Consider the following 15,042-nt stretch of genomic DNA (forward strand, 5'->3'; position numbering starts at 1 on the left):
TGGCACGCACCAGAGGAGGGGAGGGAGGGAGTGGGGGGGACCGGGATGGGAGGACGAGAGCAGTTCATCAATGGCTGTATTGTCCCATCTTTTTTGTTGGTCCTGTAATGATATGTTCGAAAAAAGGGGATTAAATAAAAAAAAAAAAAAAGAGGCAGGGGGAGATGAGAGAGGGCAAGAAAGACAAACGGCACAGAAGGACTTGCTAAGAATGGCTGGTCTGGGCCCGCAGCGGATGCTGTCGCAGCTGGGGAGGATGGGTCGGGACAGAGCCGCGACGGGGCTGCTCTGTGCCATTATGCTGCTTATTCAGGTTGGGAGTCGTGAGCCCCAGTGACTTGAACTGGGCTCACCCGTGCCAACTCTATTCATGGCCAACAGGGACCACATGTGCATGGCAGAGAGGATGGGGTGGCAGGACCAAGGAGCTGGGGCCGGTGGGGAAGGGGGAGGAGGGCTATTCTTCTCATCCCTGAAGTCTCAACCTGCCTGTGTACAGAAGAGGCAGTTGAGGGGCACAGCATCTTCTCAAAGTACCGACGGTGTCCTTCATCCCACTCGGTCATTGTACCCCAACTTCTCACCCATTATGAGAAGTACCAGGGCATCTTCCCAAATTAGCAGAGATTTTCCTTGTGCCCACACCTTGCCTACACTGGGATTTTTTACCCTGGAGCTTCCTATGAACGCATGCCCATGGAGAGCTTCACTGATTTTCATAGGGATCAGCAGGACAGCGCTGGAAGATGATGGCACTTTGGTCACCACTTTGCCTAAAGCTAGAAGATAATGTGGATAAAACCACCAGTGGCTTTGCTCATCTTTGCTCTGCCTGTTGCTACCCATGGGGCTGAACTGATGCAAGCGTCCCAAAGAGGTGCACATCCCACCATAAACAGCCTTATTGAGATAAGAGTGAGATTCTGCCTGGGATGCTCAAGGGCATTTTCTAGTTAATCTCAGGCCACTGCCTGGCTGGTTTTACCCCAGTCACACTGTTTCTGCTCCAGTGTCATCAACACTTCAAAGGTGTCACATAGGGGCATGTTGATCTGGACATGCATAGGGGCTCTACTGTGATATCCTTTTTTTGTTCCCCTCAAATGATCTAACTCAGAAATTGAAATATTCTAATGAACTTGAAATGGTAGGTTTTATTTTGTGGTTATCAGGCTTTTATGTCTGACCTCTCATCTTTCAACCTGGGTCAAATTTTAAATGCAGAATGCTGGTTTGAAAAGAAATCTCAAAAAATTCCTTTGAAAATATCCATTCACAACATTTTGGCATTTAGAAAACAGAATAGGAATATTTTCTTGAAATGAAATGTTTTGATATTTAAAAAATCCCCCTCCCACACTCACTTTCTAGCCAAAAGTGCTTGCTAAATCAGGTCTGGATCTGCAACTGGTTTCATTCCCCTGAAGTCCCATTTCTTGGCAAGTTATTTACCAATAAATGCTAACCCAATACCAATCATTCTCACCCTCAGATGATGCCACATCCTTGCCTGGGAGGTCTCAGAGTCTCCACAAAGTGCTGGAATGTCCCTGGATTCTTGTTTTCCCCGAGTTTCACATGGCCACAAGTGATCTCGGGACTCATGGAGGACCTATCATCAATCTGTACCACACCATTCCCTGAAGGTCAGGCATGAAGCCCAACGCTGGCACAGCTGCAGCTTTGTGGCCTTAAAAACCAGAAGCTTAAACTCACGTAACGCGGTCACGCATGTTTGTGCGGCTACAGCTCAGGGTGTTTCTAAAGGGACATACAAGGAGCTGGGAGGCAGGGCTGGGAAGGTCTGAAGCTGTACGAGAAGTGAAGAAGAGGAGAGAAGGGGACAGGATGGACTCTCCCTTATCGCAGGGATGTGGGGCTGTGCACACGGAAGGACTCCTTTTCACCTGAGTTGAAAATGAAATGCATTCAAAGCTGAGAAAAATTGCTGATTTGCTTAAAGCTAACACTTTTTGTACCCTCTTCTTCCATGTAAACATAAAATGAGAGAGTGAACCATCCCAGTGGTCACATAGAGATAAGCCAGGTAGTGACGACAGGATTACACAGTTGTCAACAGCTCCCCATTTCAAGAGTGGTTCAGCACCCCACCTCCTCCTCCTCCTCCAACACAAGTCTGATCTGCTTCTCCGCTATAGGAAATTCTCAAACCCAATGCTGGCTTCCCCCAGTCAGATACTGCTCCGTATCTAGCAGGTACCTCCATAGCCAGTGTCATCCAAAGGATCATCATATAACCTCTGACAGGAAAGAATGAATAATTCCCACCAGCAGTCGGTATCACTACTTGTTTAGACAAAACACCCAGGTCCACCTGTCCTTCCCTTCCTCTGGTGCAGTGAAAGGGGACTTCATAGGACTTCTGGACTACAAATCTGAGGAGGCATACCGTTTTCCTTGGAAATATCTGGTCACACAATGAATTTAGCAGCCACCTGGAAATAGAGTACAGTATGCCTGTGCCAACTGGAACCTGTGGCAACATCAACCCTACCCCTGAGCTGGACAGTCACAGGAATGTACCAAAGCCCTTCCTGGGACTCTCTCTTTTTTCTCATGGGCAGTCTAACCTTTGCCTAAGCTAAGGCCACCTACCAACCTCATCAGCCCTTGCAGCAGGTGGCACTGGTGGCTTTGAAGGAGATGCTCTTGTCTGCCTGGAGTAGGTCATGTCACGTCACAGAAAGGACAGAGTGCTGGGACCTGGGTTTATAGCAGGCAAATGCACCCCTAAGTGTCCTCAAAGGCAAAGATTACCCTGAGCTGCTTCCCCTGAAAGCAGCATTAGGGTCACAACAGATGTGCCCAGGATCATTCAGTGGGGAGGAATGAGGGCCAGTCAGATTCCTTAAGGCTGTGCCTGCAAAGCACTGTAGTTTGCAGCAGAGAGCACCTCGCCTTCCACATCAGCAGATAATGGAAGATAAAGTAACTTCTCATCATGCACATGAAGAGGATATCTCATCCCAGACAGGGTGGGAGACCCTTCTTGGACACTGAGGTCTAAGCTGTGCTCATGGTGGGTCTGACTCTGCTTGCAGTGGTATCTCTTGGGGCAGGGACAGGACTGTGGCTCTCACCATGAGCTTCACAGACTGAGCAGTTGTCAAGAACCTTCCCATTAGGTTTTGCTCTCTGAACCTCAGGGAAGTTCAGGGACTCACTTGTCTGCCAGCAACAGTCTGGGAGTTTTTAAATGAGTATCAGCATTAGGCTGGAAATTCATAACAAGCCCAGATCAAGTTCCTAATCAAAAGGTACATCTGGGACGTTGCAAACCCACCTCTTAGGAATGGCACAGGCCCTGCACCCCTGCAGACAGTTGTACCCTGCGTGTTTGGCTCCAAAGAGGGAGAGGAGGCACAGCCTGTCGCCCCCTGGGATGTGCGACACTGTGACTAGAGGAGCATGGCACTGCTCGCTGAGCATCCCGGCCCAGATGGCACAGCTGAACCTGGTGGGCAGCAGGACACCCCGGCACCACCGGCTGCACCAGTGCCTGCTCCCGCACTGTCTGGCGCACAGCTGCCTCCTGCCCCCTCTGCTTCCTACCCCCCAGGAGACCGCACAGCATCCGTGGTACTCTGGCCACCAACGTGGCCCCTCCATCAGGGGTCCTCTCGCTCAGTGGTCAGCTCTGTTTGGATTGAAGCATGAGAATTTCTCCCTCATTTGTACAATCATCTTGCCTTCCCCCCCAGCCATCAAAATCCTCCTTCCCTGCCTCCCTCCTTCTCCTTCCCTCCACCTCCCCCTTCTCTCCCTGGAACTTCCCTGCAGCTGCAGAGCTGGCCAGACAATCGGGTGTTTTAGAGAAATACATTTTTGGGCTAATTTGCCATGCATAAGTGTTTCTCTTACCCTTTAAAGGCAGGGAACAAAGAGCACATTCTCCGGGAGCTCTGCCCTGTTGTGAGCAGCCCTGCAGCTGTACAGCACTGTGCTACCCGCCGCTCTCCTGCTCCACTCTCTGCTAGCGGCATAAGGAGATGGGGCTCTGCTTCTCCCCAGGACCACACCATCTCCTACCCATCACTGCACATTTCTTCCTGTTTTGTTTTTTTTTTTTTTTTAAAAAAAAGCAGAGCCAGAACAGGTAGGGAGGTCAAGAATTTGGCAGCACTGTCACCTCACCTAAACTGACTTGTCAGATCATCCAGGTAGTCTTTTATGTTGAGACATCACTTATTTGGAAACAGGCTGAATTTTCTTTTACTTGGGGCTTAATCCTGTGTCAAAGTTATTTATTTCATCCCCTTGATAGGTAACACTCTGGCAATACATTACACACACCGCATTAGACTGCATGAAATTCTGCAACATCAAGGGACTCTGGCCACTAAAAAAGAACTCATATTGCTGTATTTTCAGGTCTTACTTCCTCACTTCAAACACTGGTAGCCACCCCTGGTTGGGGAACCTCTCAAACAGGAGGATTTTCCTTTTTCAGGCTAGGATGTTGAGTGACCTGCTGGACTAGATCAGAAAGGGGATGCAGATGTTCTGGCATGAGCATGTAAGGTTGTGGGAGAAGGAGACATCCTGGAGCAGCTGGACACTGAGGAACTAAAGGTTTTTTGTCAGCTTTTTGAGGATTGTTGAACAGCACTTGTTGAACAATCCTTTTCCTGTCCATAGAAAGCTGGTCCAGCAAACAGCTTCCCAGATGGGGCAACAGGTTCTGGTATAAATGAAATAATGATTTTAAACCAGCCACAGCGAAGGCACTCACCTCATTTCAGCAGCACTGCATCCCGGCAAACTCCTCCCATCAGCTCAATCCCATTCACTGTAAATATTCTTGACTTGGTCCAAAGTCCCATGTTCAGCTCCAAATTCAACACAGCCTAAAGGCAGCTCACCCAGTCAAGCTGAGTCTACCCAGAGCATGCCTTTCACATGGCTGCCTTTCACAAGCTGCCATCTCAAACCTGCGTTCAGATTGCACCTAGTCCATACACACGTAGCTCAGTTGGATCCAAGCCAGCGTAACTCTGGCCAAGCCAGTCATATCCAGGCCATGCTGACCAAATTCAAGCCACGCTCCATTCAGGGACTAGTACAGTCTGACCTGTCCAGTTGCAAAGTCTAACCCAGTAAGGGGGTGAACCGGGATGTGCCAGCTGCAAGGCAACAAAAGCTCAGCTCTGAGACACTTGAAATGTGTTTTCAGGTGAAATTTCTGGATCTCACCCAGAGTACAGAGATCACCATGGCTTCCAGAGCTCCAGCTTGTGGCACTTTCTCTCAAACAGGTTAACAGCACTGATCCTCCTGAAACACCCTGTACATAATAGGGATACAGATGCACTCGTTCCTCAGTCCTCTCCCACACATTGCACCCTATCGTTTTGCCTCCAGCAGATACTCTTGACTCAAATTCAGATGGATCCCTTGCAAATACACAGAAAAAACATGAGGACTTTGTTTTTAAAATCTTCCACCTGTTTTAAGAACAGATGGAAAAAGAGAGGGAAGGGAAGGGAAGGGAAGGGAAGGGAAGGGAAGGGAAGGGAAGGGGACTGTAGACAACATAAATGCATTTTGGGGGAGCATGTAAAGCAAGAAAAGGTGAAGGTCTTATGGACTGGAGACCAAGTTCCTTAGCTTCTAAGCTAGGAAAGGTCAGCTTGAAGGAAATGATAGCTGGAGGGATGCACAGTAGAAGAAGGTGTAATTGGCAGCACCACCCAAGTGCTAGGGCTCTGGGGCAGGCCAGGCCTCACCTGATACAGCCCACTAAATCCCTCAGTTTCTTCCTTACTCTTTGAGCTCTCTGCGCTCAGCAAGGTTGGTGGCCATATGCATGTAGGAACTTAGTTAAAACAGCAGGCTTAGAGACATGCATTTATTGGCAGCGTAGTGACATTTGTTCTGCACAGAACACCACCTGCTCTTAGTTTGACCAAGGTCGTAATGCTCTCAGACTTCTGCCTTGCTCTGCTACTGTGAATGAGTTTTATGAGGGAGCAGTAAAGAACTTCAAGTCCCTTAGTTTCCAGCCTGCATTTCAAACTCCAGAACTTGCTCTTCTGACCTTCCAAGTGACTTCAGTAAGCACCAGTCAGCTATTAAAACAAAAGAGCCAAGAAAAAGTCAGTTTCTGCTGGAGTCAGAGCTGCAACAATGAAAATCCCATTGAGTAGTGAGTTTAACCATACTTAGCATCCTTTCTGGGTAAATGTCCTTCAATCCCTCTAGGAGACTGACATTGAAAATTTCCCTGGCAGGGCTGCAGGGGACCTCACATAGCACAGGTGGTCTGAGGGGCACAAGTAGGTTGGACACCAAACGCCAATAAAAAACGCCACAAATCCCAGGATGAGGTTAGTGGGAGAAAAGTTCAACTCCAGCCTTTGTGGTCACCATCTCAGTGAGACACAGAGAGAGACAGAAAGGAGATGAAAGGGAGGGAGAAGGTTAGAGAGTGGGGGAGGGCCAGGAGCCTGCAGACTTCTGTTGCCAGAAGCTGTTTTCAAAACGCTGCTCTAACATACGCACACAAGTCCCATGTGATGGCATATTTACGAAGGCACAGTCGTAATGTTGTGTGGGTCTCACATCCGCTCGGCAGCCCACCTGACCGCGGGCTCCATGGGCACCAACTCCAACCTCCCCATCTGCGCCAGTGGGCCAAGGCGGATGGGTGACCCATGATGGGTGGACACTGCTCCTGACCTGGTGAGGCAAGGAAGTGGTAAGGCAGGAATGTCTTTCAATTTCCAGACTGCTCTTTGCCTCCCTTTGCCTGGCACTATGTGAGGAGGCTCCAGAGGCAGAATGCTGTCCTTTTTGTACTCTCATGGGGAGAAAAAGCTTCATTATTTCAGATCTGGCTGTCTCACTTCTTTTTAATTTGCAGACCAGCCAGAAGCAAGCTCAGATACAAACTGACCTGGCAGATGATGATATCCCATATTTGATCTTCAAATAGGTGCAGATTGTCTTTCCTTGGATAGAACCTTTTCTTGAACCATCATCACAGAAGTCCCATTTCATCCAAAGATCCACTCAGTAAAAGAGGAAGCCTCCTTAGAAAGGGCAGGGAGGAGGCTGAGGGAGAGTGTTCACGATGAAACAAAGCTGGTTGTTTCTTTGGATTTGGCCTACCTCCAATTCATTTGCAAAGACAACACCTAACTCCAGTAAAATTGTTCTTCTCAGCCAAAGGGAAGTCTAAGACATGAGCATGAGAGATGCAATGTGCGAGAACAGAGTTTTTGAAGGCCAGCAATAGGAACTGAATTCACAGGGGCTGTGATGGGTCAAGATTATGCTGCAGTAAAACATATATTTTAGGGGTGGACTTTTCCTTTCCTTTCTCTCTCCACAGTCCTAGGTGCCAGAGTCCCCAGAAAAAAAAAGTCAATGGAAAAAAGTCATCGCCTCATATGCTGCAAAAAAACCTCATTGCCAAAACTGAAGCTCCTCTGAAGAAAGGACATCTGACATTTTAAAACTTTGCTATGGTCAAACCACCCAATGTCAGCCTTACCTCCTCTTCCCAGACAATCAATCCTTGCTTTAAACTGCCCAAGAGCTAATGCTGCTACCTCGCCACACAGATTACGCCTCCTGTGGCCATGCCTCCTTCCTGCACGCTCAGTAAGTCGCTTCCATGAAGGGTTAATTCAACCAGGGTCTTTTACTCCAAGTTGTTTTCCAAGTAGCTGAGAGAATAGGTCTCTTGTTACAAACATGGCTTCTGGGCATTTGGTGATGCTTTCCCTTTTCTCTCTCTCTGTACCACAAAAGAATCTTTTGTTCTTGTGCCTCTGTCTCATTTACTCTCCCCCACCCTGCTCTCGCCTCTTCCCTCCATTGGCTGCCAAGTGACTAAGGAATGGCAAAAAATGACCATAGCTCGGTCATGGCAAATATTTCTTCAGCTATTATCTGATAGAGACCTTGAGCATCTATGTGAAGGGCTCTCTGCCTTCCCTCAGGCTTCTCCTAGAGATGGGGAAAAATTAGTCAGACACAACAGGGCAGGATATAAGTTGAATCAGCCCAACTTGCTAATGGAAATGTCTTGCGAATAGAGTCATGGTGTCTGTTTCAGGAAAATCAAATGATAGGAACCCAGAACTGGCAGGAGTCCAGTGGCAGCTTCAATGGGTCTAGATTTTTATAGGAATTCTGCATTTATTAAAAAACACATGGGCCGCAGAAAAAAGTCACTTTCTTGCCTCCACATTTACTGATTCAGCTGTTTGTAAGCTGGAGCCGACACTCTTTGTTGGATGGGTTGTAATGCCATACACTTGCTTCACATCATTGCTGTAAATCTTCTTGTGCATGATTTGCTACCACAGAAAAGCTGTGGCAAATAATCATAGTCATCATGTCTTCCCACACCCTATTGAAATTATACCTCAGGCATTCCCACAGAGATCCTTCTGGCTATAGTATCCGTGCACATACTGCTTCACCGAGTCATTTTACACGTACACACATAGATACGTAAAAGTTCACATGACACTAAAGTCACTGCAATTTCCACAATGACCTTTCTGCAACAGAAACAGCTCCCCAGCCACACTCCTACCTCCCTACCTTTTAGAGCATTTGGGTATATCCTTCACTGATACTGCCTTCTGCAATAAAATGAAATTCTTCAGTTTCACCTGAGGTAATCTCGCAGTTTCTGCCTTTCTGATCATGCCTTTCTCTGCTGACCTTCTTCACTTCTCTGACTGCCCTTTGTCCCAGGGCCATCTCAGCCCATGTCGTGCTTTAGGTGACCACAGCATACACTGCCTGGCTCCATCTGCCAAGCTTTCCACGCTCTTCTCCCATTCAGCGCCTAAACTATTTTGGAAGGCCCTTGAAACAATCACCAAATTTCAGCCTTAGTGACTTCCCACACACACGCATACAAAGCTGTGGATGTAAGGCATAATCTGGAGAATTTTTATTCCTGTAGAGAAGGGAAACAGACTATACAGATAAAAGGGCCATTATATTCCCACATTAGAAGGACTTCTTGTCTGGTGAATTTTAACCAAGCTGGTTAAAACACCATGAAAACGATGCACTGACCAACTCCTTATATTTGTATGACTGTGCCCACAATAAAGATTTGTGCTAAGTCAACCATATCTGTTTCGAAACTGCGTGCAAAGCAGCTTTCATTGTTAAGCATCAAATCCATCTAATATGTAACAATTAAGGAATATATGATGATCCTCTTCCTGCCTTCTGGCTTGATAGCATCTAAATGAATCCCAATGCAGACACAGAGGTCCTTACTGCAATCCCAGCTGCGCCCCACTGCTCCCACAGTAGCTCTACTCGCCAGGAGCATACAGTCAGCCTTAGTAGATAAACACTGATCATCTCCATCATGAAGGACAACTGAAGCGCCCTGAGATGAAGAATTTTACCCTTGTCAAAAAAGCAAGACTCTGGAGGATCCAGAAACTCGTTAATTCAAATGCTGTGCATCTAATGCTATGAACATAAACCTCGCCACCAAGCAGTGCCACTGATGAAGCAATGCACTGCTGGATCCTCTTAGAAAGACTCATTTAGCAATGGTGAAACAAGGAAAAGGCTTTGCTTCTCCCTGGTTCCAATTCCCCTTCACAGAGTGGGATCCCACAGTCCTGCAGTGGAGACTATTGCAGTCAAAGGCATTACACTGCCTACAGAGCCCCCTCAGGGTCATCTTTGCACCCTGTGGAGACCAAGAGGTCAACTGAAAAAGTCTCCTTTGGAAAAAAAAGAAATTACCACCATCTCTTTCACAGATAAGAAGCCCAACGATGGGTTATGGATTCTTACTTAATTTTGGATGAATCAAGAAAAAAAGAGAAGGAAAAGCTGGATGGCTAAATAAAGCCAATGAGATCACATGTTCCGCCTTTTTATCTGCTTTTCTCTTTCTCCTTTTGGACAACAAAGCTTCCTTTGATACAGAAGAAGAGGGGGGCAGGGAGGGTGGGGAGAGGGGGTGCCAGAGACACCCCAATGGCCCCCAGTCACTTCTCCACGCTCCTTAATGTGATGTTCTCACTGACAGAGACAGGAAAAAGCAGTGATCTCATGATTCCAGAGACGATTCATGGAAACAGCCCTGGGAGACAAGGGGTGAAAGGGACAGGAAAGATAAGTAAAGGATGAGTGAGGAAAGGCGAGAAAGGGAGAAGAAAGGGTAGGAGTGACAGGAAGAGGGGACACGGGAAGCAGGACCTTGGAGGACAACTGTGGATGGAGTTAGAAACTGAAGGTCTAACAGAATCTAAAAGAAGATGTGTTAGAGGGATTGTAGAGAAAAGGAGAAGAAAGGATAGTCTTGAGACCAAGGTAACGGTGGAAGAAGGTTAGGTGCGACATTGTATGGTAGGACTGAGGGCAGGGGCAGGGATAAGAGTAGACTGAGTTGTCAAGTATGCAGGAAAGAAAGGCTGGGATCAGAGTCAGTGTGGTGGGGTGAGGGTCAAAGGCTTGATACGAGTGTGAGACGGAAAGAAGTGGGGAGTACCTATGTGGTTGGGAGCAGAAGGGGTAAGACTTACTGAAACGTGTTACTTCTGCATTCTGCTTACACAAAAGCAGGTCACCAAATCTGCCACAAGAATAATCTTGGTTGCTTACAGCCCCAGAGCCAACAGATGTCAGGAATTCGATGGGGAGAGATTTATTACCCGAGGCACTCAGCCATGTCCAAGGGAGGCAGTGGTGAGGCAGTGGGGCTGCAGACAGGCAGCCTGGTTTCCACTTTGTTTGGTCTGAAGCATCTGCAGGAGACCTTCCCACCTAAACAGAGGAGCACTGCGTGTGTATTACACCTCACCCACTGGCAGCCACTTCCCTCAGCCTTCTCCCTTTCCTTCCCTCCTGCCCTTTCACTCCTCCTTCCTTTCTTCCCTCCCTCCAACCTTCCTTGCCGCCTGCCCACAGGGAGACAAGAGCTCAGCACAGTTGGCAGGAGACATCACGCTTTCTTCTCCATCGACCCAGGGGACCTGCCACCCCAGCAGCCCTCATTCCTATCCAGTGAAGCAGCCAGGGCCCAGCAGGAGGCTTTTGAGCCCACAGGGCTCCTGATGGAGCTGGGACAAAGAAGGGAACCAAGGACTGGGGGAACAACTAAAAGAAAAAGTGGCTCCCATGACAAGCTGCCATCTCCATGTCTCACGGCTCTCTCTGACACTGGTCTGTCCCGGGGGCTCATCACGTTTCCCCCCTCCTCTGTCTGCTCCGTGGCAGCTAATCGGTGACCCACTGACAGTCTCTGTCCATCACTCGTCTCTGCACACAATGGGGTAATTAAACCCTGACCCTCCGCTCCTTTTATCCACTTCCTCTGTGCAGTCACTCCCCAAGACGGCAGAGGGGAGGGCCTGCTGTGGAGGCTGTAATGAAGATGTAAAGCACAGGAGGGACTCACTGCAAAAAGAAAGATGCTGAAGGGGCAGCCAAAGAGGTATTGAGTGGTACAAGGCTTCCCACACATGTACGCTGAGCTCTGTTGACCTGCCTCCTTCAGGGACATTTGTAAACCTTCAGCTCTTTATCATCATGCCCTCAGGTTGTCCAGCATCCTTCCCCTGCCCACGCATACTGACAGCAAACCCACTGCTCCTCTGCGTGTCCTCAGGGCAGTGCCAGGTATGGGTGCCCACCTCAGGTCAGGCAAAGCTTTCCAGGAGCCTCAATACCTCCAGCCTTGGGCTTGCTCCCCCTCAATATCACCCAACTTCGTTGATGTGCTCCAACTCAAAGCTTCTGCACCCCTAGTGTAAACCCATCTCCTCCACTAGGGCTGAGCCCTCCCGTCTCAGGCCTGACACATTGGGCTCTCCTCATTAAACATCTGCAGAAGACAGAGAGAGGTCTCGGTGGTAGGGTGCACCTCACAGAGCTCAGTGGATGGACCCAGGAGCTGGCAGGGGCAAGGTGTTGTTGCTCTTGCCTGCATGACAGGATGAGGGAGGATGCACCAGTGATGACAGGAGTCACAAAATGCCAGGAAGTCCCTTTTTTTCCTTTCTTTCTTTATTTTTGACATTTATTTTCCTGACATTCTAGCACTCCACAAAGTTCATTACACAGATTGATAAACAGCCAGAAGTGATGCCGAGCAACCCAGACTCTGCTTCCTCCTCCCTACCCCGAGTGGGGAAGCTGCCTCCCTCCCACGCATGAGCAAGAAGGGCTGGGGCCACCCGGGGAAGGGCATGACGGGTAAAGCAGTGCCCCCGAACAATTAAGCACTGTCCCAGGCACTGCACACCCCTGTCCCAGGAACAAAAGAGTCACACACAAGAGACCTGACTGTGAAGCCTCCATCCGCTTTCATCACTGACCCCTGGGGCAGTCAGGGCACAAGGTCAGCCCACTTAAACTCCAAACTCGGACAGAAATAGAGCTGGGAAGTGGGCAAGGGTGGCCAAGTGCAGGGGTCCTCAACCATTTGAGGGATTCTTTGACTGAGCCATTTCATTCCATCAAAGACATATTTTTTTCTGGAAGGAAAATGGAGAGCAGCGGGTGTGAAGGGAGTAAGGGGGAGGCAGGGTGTTCACCGTGAGTTATGACCACTCTCAACAAGAGTCTTTTACATCGCAGAGGTGAGGAGAAGATGGGGTAATTGGGCATGTTAGACCCATGCATAATGAGGGCAAGTCTCTGCCTTGCTTCCCACCCTCCACTCTGCCACTGCTCACAAGATGTGGTTCCCCAAACATCCCTTTGCTAATCCACTGTGGGGCTCCACACCCCAGGGGCTCAACCCAAGGACCAGAAGCTTTCGTAGTGCCTCGCCAGACTGGCAGTCCTCTTGAGCTGTGTAGTAGCATGTGGTCATGCCCCTGGTGTGGAAAGGTTGAAAGCTGTCTTACGAATTAAGAACCATCAGCCAAGCCAAGGCTCAGGCTTTCCACCTGCAGGGTCTCAGAAAAACCATTAGACTTCAAGTCACTGTTTTTTTTCAGGTTGTGAATACTGTCTTTGCATGGAGTGCTTTCATATAGACAAGAGCTGGACCTTCTGGGGGTCAGCACTGAGCAGGATATTACTGGCAGGTAAGAGCAGATGCTCCTGAGATCTGGCTCCTTGAGTAGGAGGAGAAATCTGTGGGGACAAAGTCAAGGGGGGGCTGAAATGTTTCGTACGTGTGGAAATACAGTGCAGCTACTGCAGAGCATTGTCTATTTCACCAGGCTTCTTCCCTCTGGATAAGTTTCTGATAATCCTAAATGCAGGCAATTTCAGGGGAAGGACAATTGAAACAGCCAGCAAAAAAAAAGTACAAAAGAAAAAAATAATCAATGCACAAAAATACTGCTTTGCATCCCAAAAAATGTTAAATTCCACCATCCAAACCAAGTCAGCCTGAACTCCAAAGGACAGTGATACTGCTGAAACTCTATGGGGAAAGTACTCAGAGCTTGGTGCCCCCATGGAGGGATATCAACAACTTGTCAGAATGAACTGCAGGTACATCTCACTCTGGGAGGAGTTAGAACACAGCAGCGACGAGATGTACAGGTTGGGAAATAAGCAGTCAGGTCATTTGTAGCCATTTGTTCAGTGTTTCTCATCCCTTCCTCTCAGTTGGTAGCCCCAGGATGCAAGTGCTAACAGCAAACACCCACTCTGTGGGTGTGATAAACCACCCCTGCATATAAGCATCCCCTATTCCACCTCAATGGGGCCACCACCACCTCCATCTCCCACCTGCACGATGCAGAGGCCTCTGCAGGGGTCTGGAGCACCCAGCAGAAGTGGGGCAGGGACAGAGCAGGCTTTGGAGTGATGGGCAGGGAATACAATCCCCACAATTACCCACTGGAAGTCCCCCCCAAAACAGACAACTTGAGAGACAGCAAGCGAAGAGGATGTTAGCTTAGCATTAGCTGTGTTGATGCTGACAACAGTAGCAGAAAAGCAGCCAGAAACACGAGATTCAGCACAGAAAAATGCATCTCAGTGCCAAGAAGCCAGCTAGTCATGCAACGTGTGATCTGCTTGCAGGCTCCTCATTACACTTGATGAAAGACGAGCAGAAAGGAGTTGGACTCTCAGAGCCTGGGCTGACTTTTCCTAGGTTTCCTCTTTGGGGGTGGAAAATGCCCACACTTGCACACTGAGCCTTCTTGATCCAAGCTGTATTGGTAGACTGTAAGCAGTAAGCCCACTGTTCAGGATAAAGCTGCGGTACAAATTTTTGGTACAACAATTAATCAGATCCACTCTTGAAAATGAACAACTTCCTGGGATTTTTTTTACTCATTGGCTAACCTTATTTTTTTTTTAACTGTAGATAACCATTTTCCTCAGTAATCCATTACTTTTTTCCTTGGTAGGAGGCTATTGGCCAGATTTCTAATGTTGAGACAGTCACAGCTTTAGGGCACATGCAGATTCACTCTCTGTCTAGGGCACAGAGAATCCAATTGATCTTGGGCATGTTGGAGCACCTGCACACAAAAGGCAGGGTCAGTCAGCACACGCACACAAAGGCCGATGCTTCAGGGACACACTGAAGGACATGCACAACGCACACACGTCAGTGAAGTGGCACAAAAGCAAGGCACATCACACCTACAGGTTTTGGCCTTGTCAGTGTCAGTAGGTCTGGGTGTTTTTTTACTCTTGGCCAGTTCTGCCTCTTGTCTTTCTTTCTAATGGTGGGAGCTGCCAGGAAAGGAGAAATTCACTGCCCAGGTTTTTTTTTCCCTTGCATCTCTACCAGGAGAAATGAGGTCCTGGTACTTCTTTTAACTGGTCTGTTGAGCCATGCGCAAGGCTCTGAGCAATGATTTACGTTATGCATTAGGTGTTCTCCTGGGTGTGGGGGAAATTGCCACTCCCCCCTTGCAGTAAAACTGGAGAAATATCCCATGGCTGCAAGCCCAGTTCGCCTGAATCCAGGCGCCCTGCCTGCAGCAGTTCTCAGCAGCGCTCACACGGTGGAGCTGCCCCCTTAGGAATGAAGCCCAGCTGGCTGGCCTGGTGGTCGCCTCCTCCCGGGTGATCCTGCAAAGCCCACGGTCAGGAAGCAGGAGACAG

Source organism: Mesitornis unicolor, unplaced genomic scaffold (genome assembly GCF_000695765.1).
Source record: "Mesitornis unicolor isolate BGI_N332 unplaced genomic scaffold, ASM69576v1 scaffold22937, whole genome shotgun sequence".
Lineage (NCBI taxonomy): Eukaryota > Metazoa > Chordata > Aves > Mesitornithiformes > Mesitornithidae > Mesitornis > Mesitornis unicolor.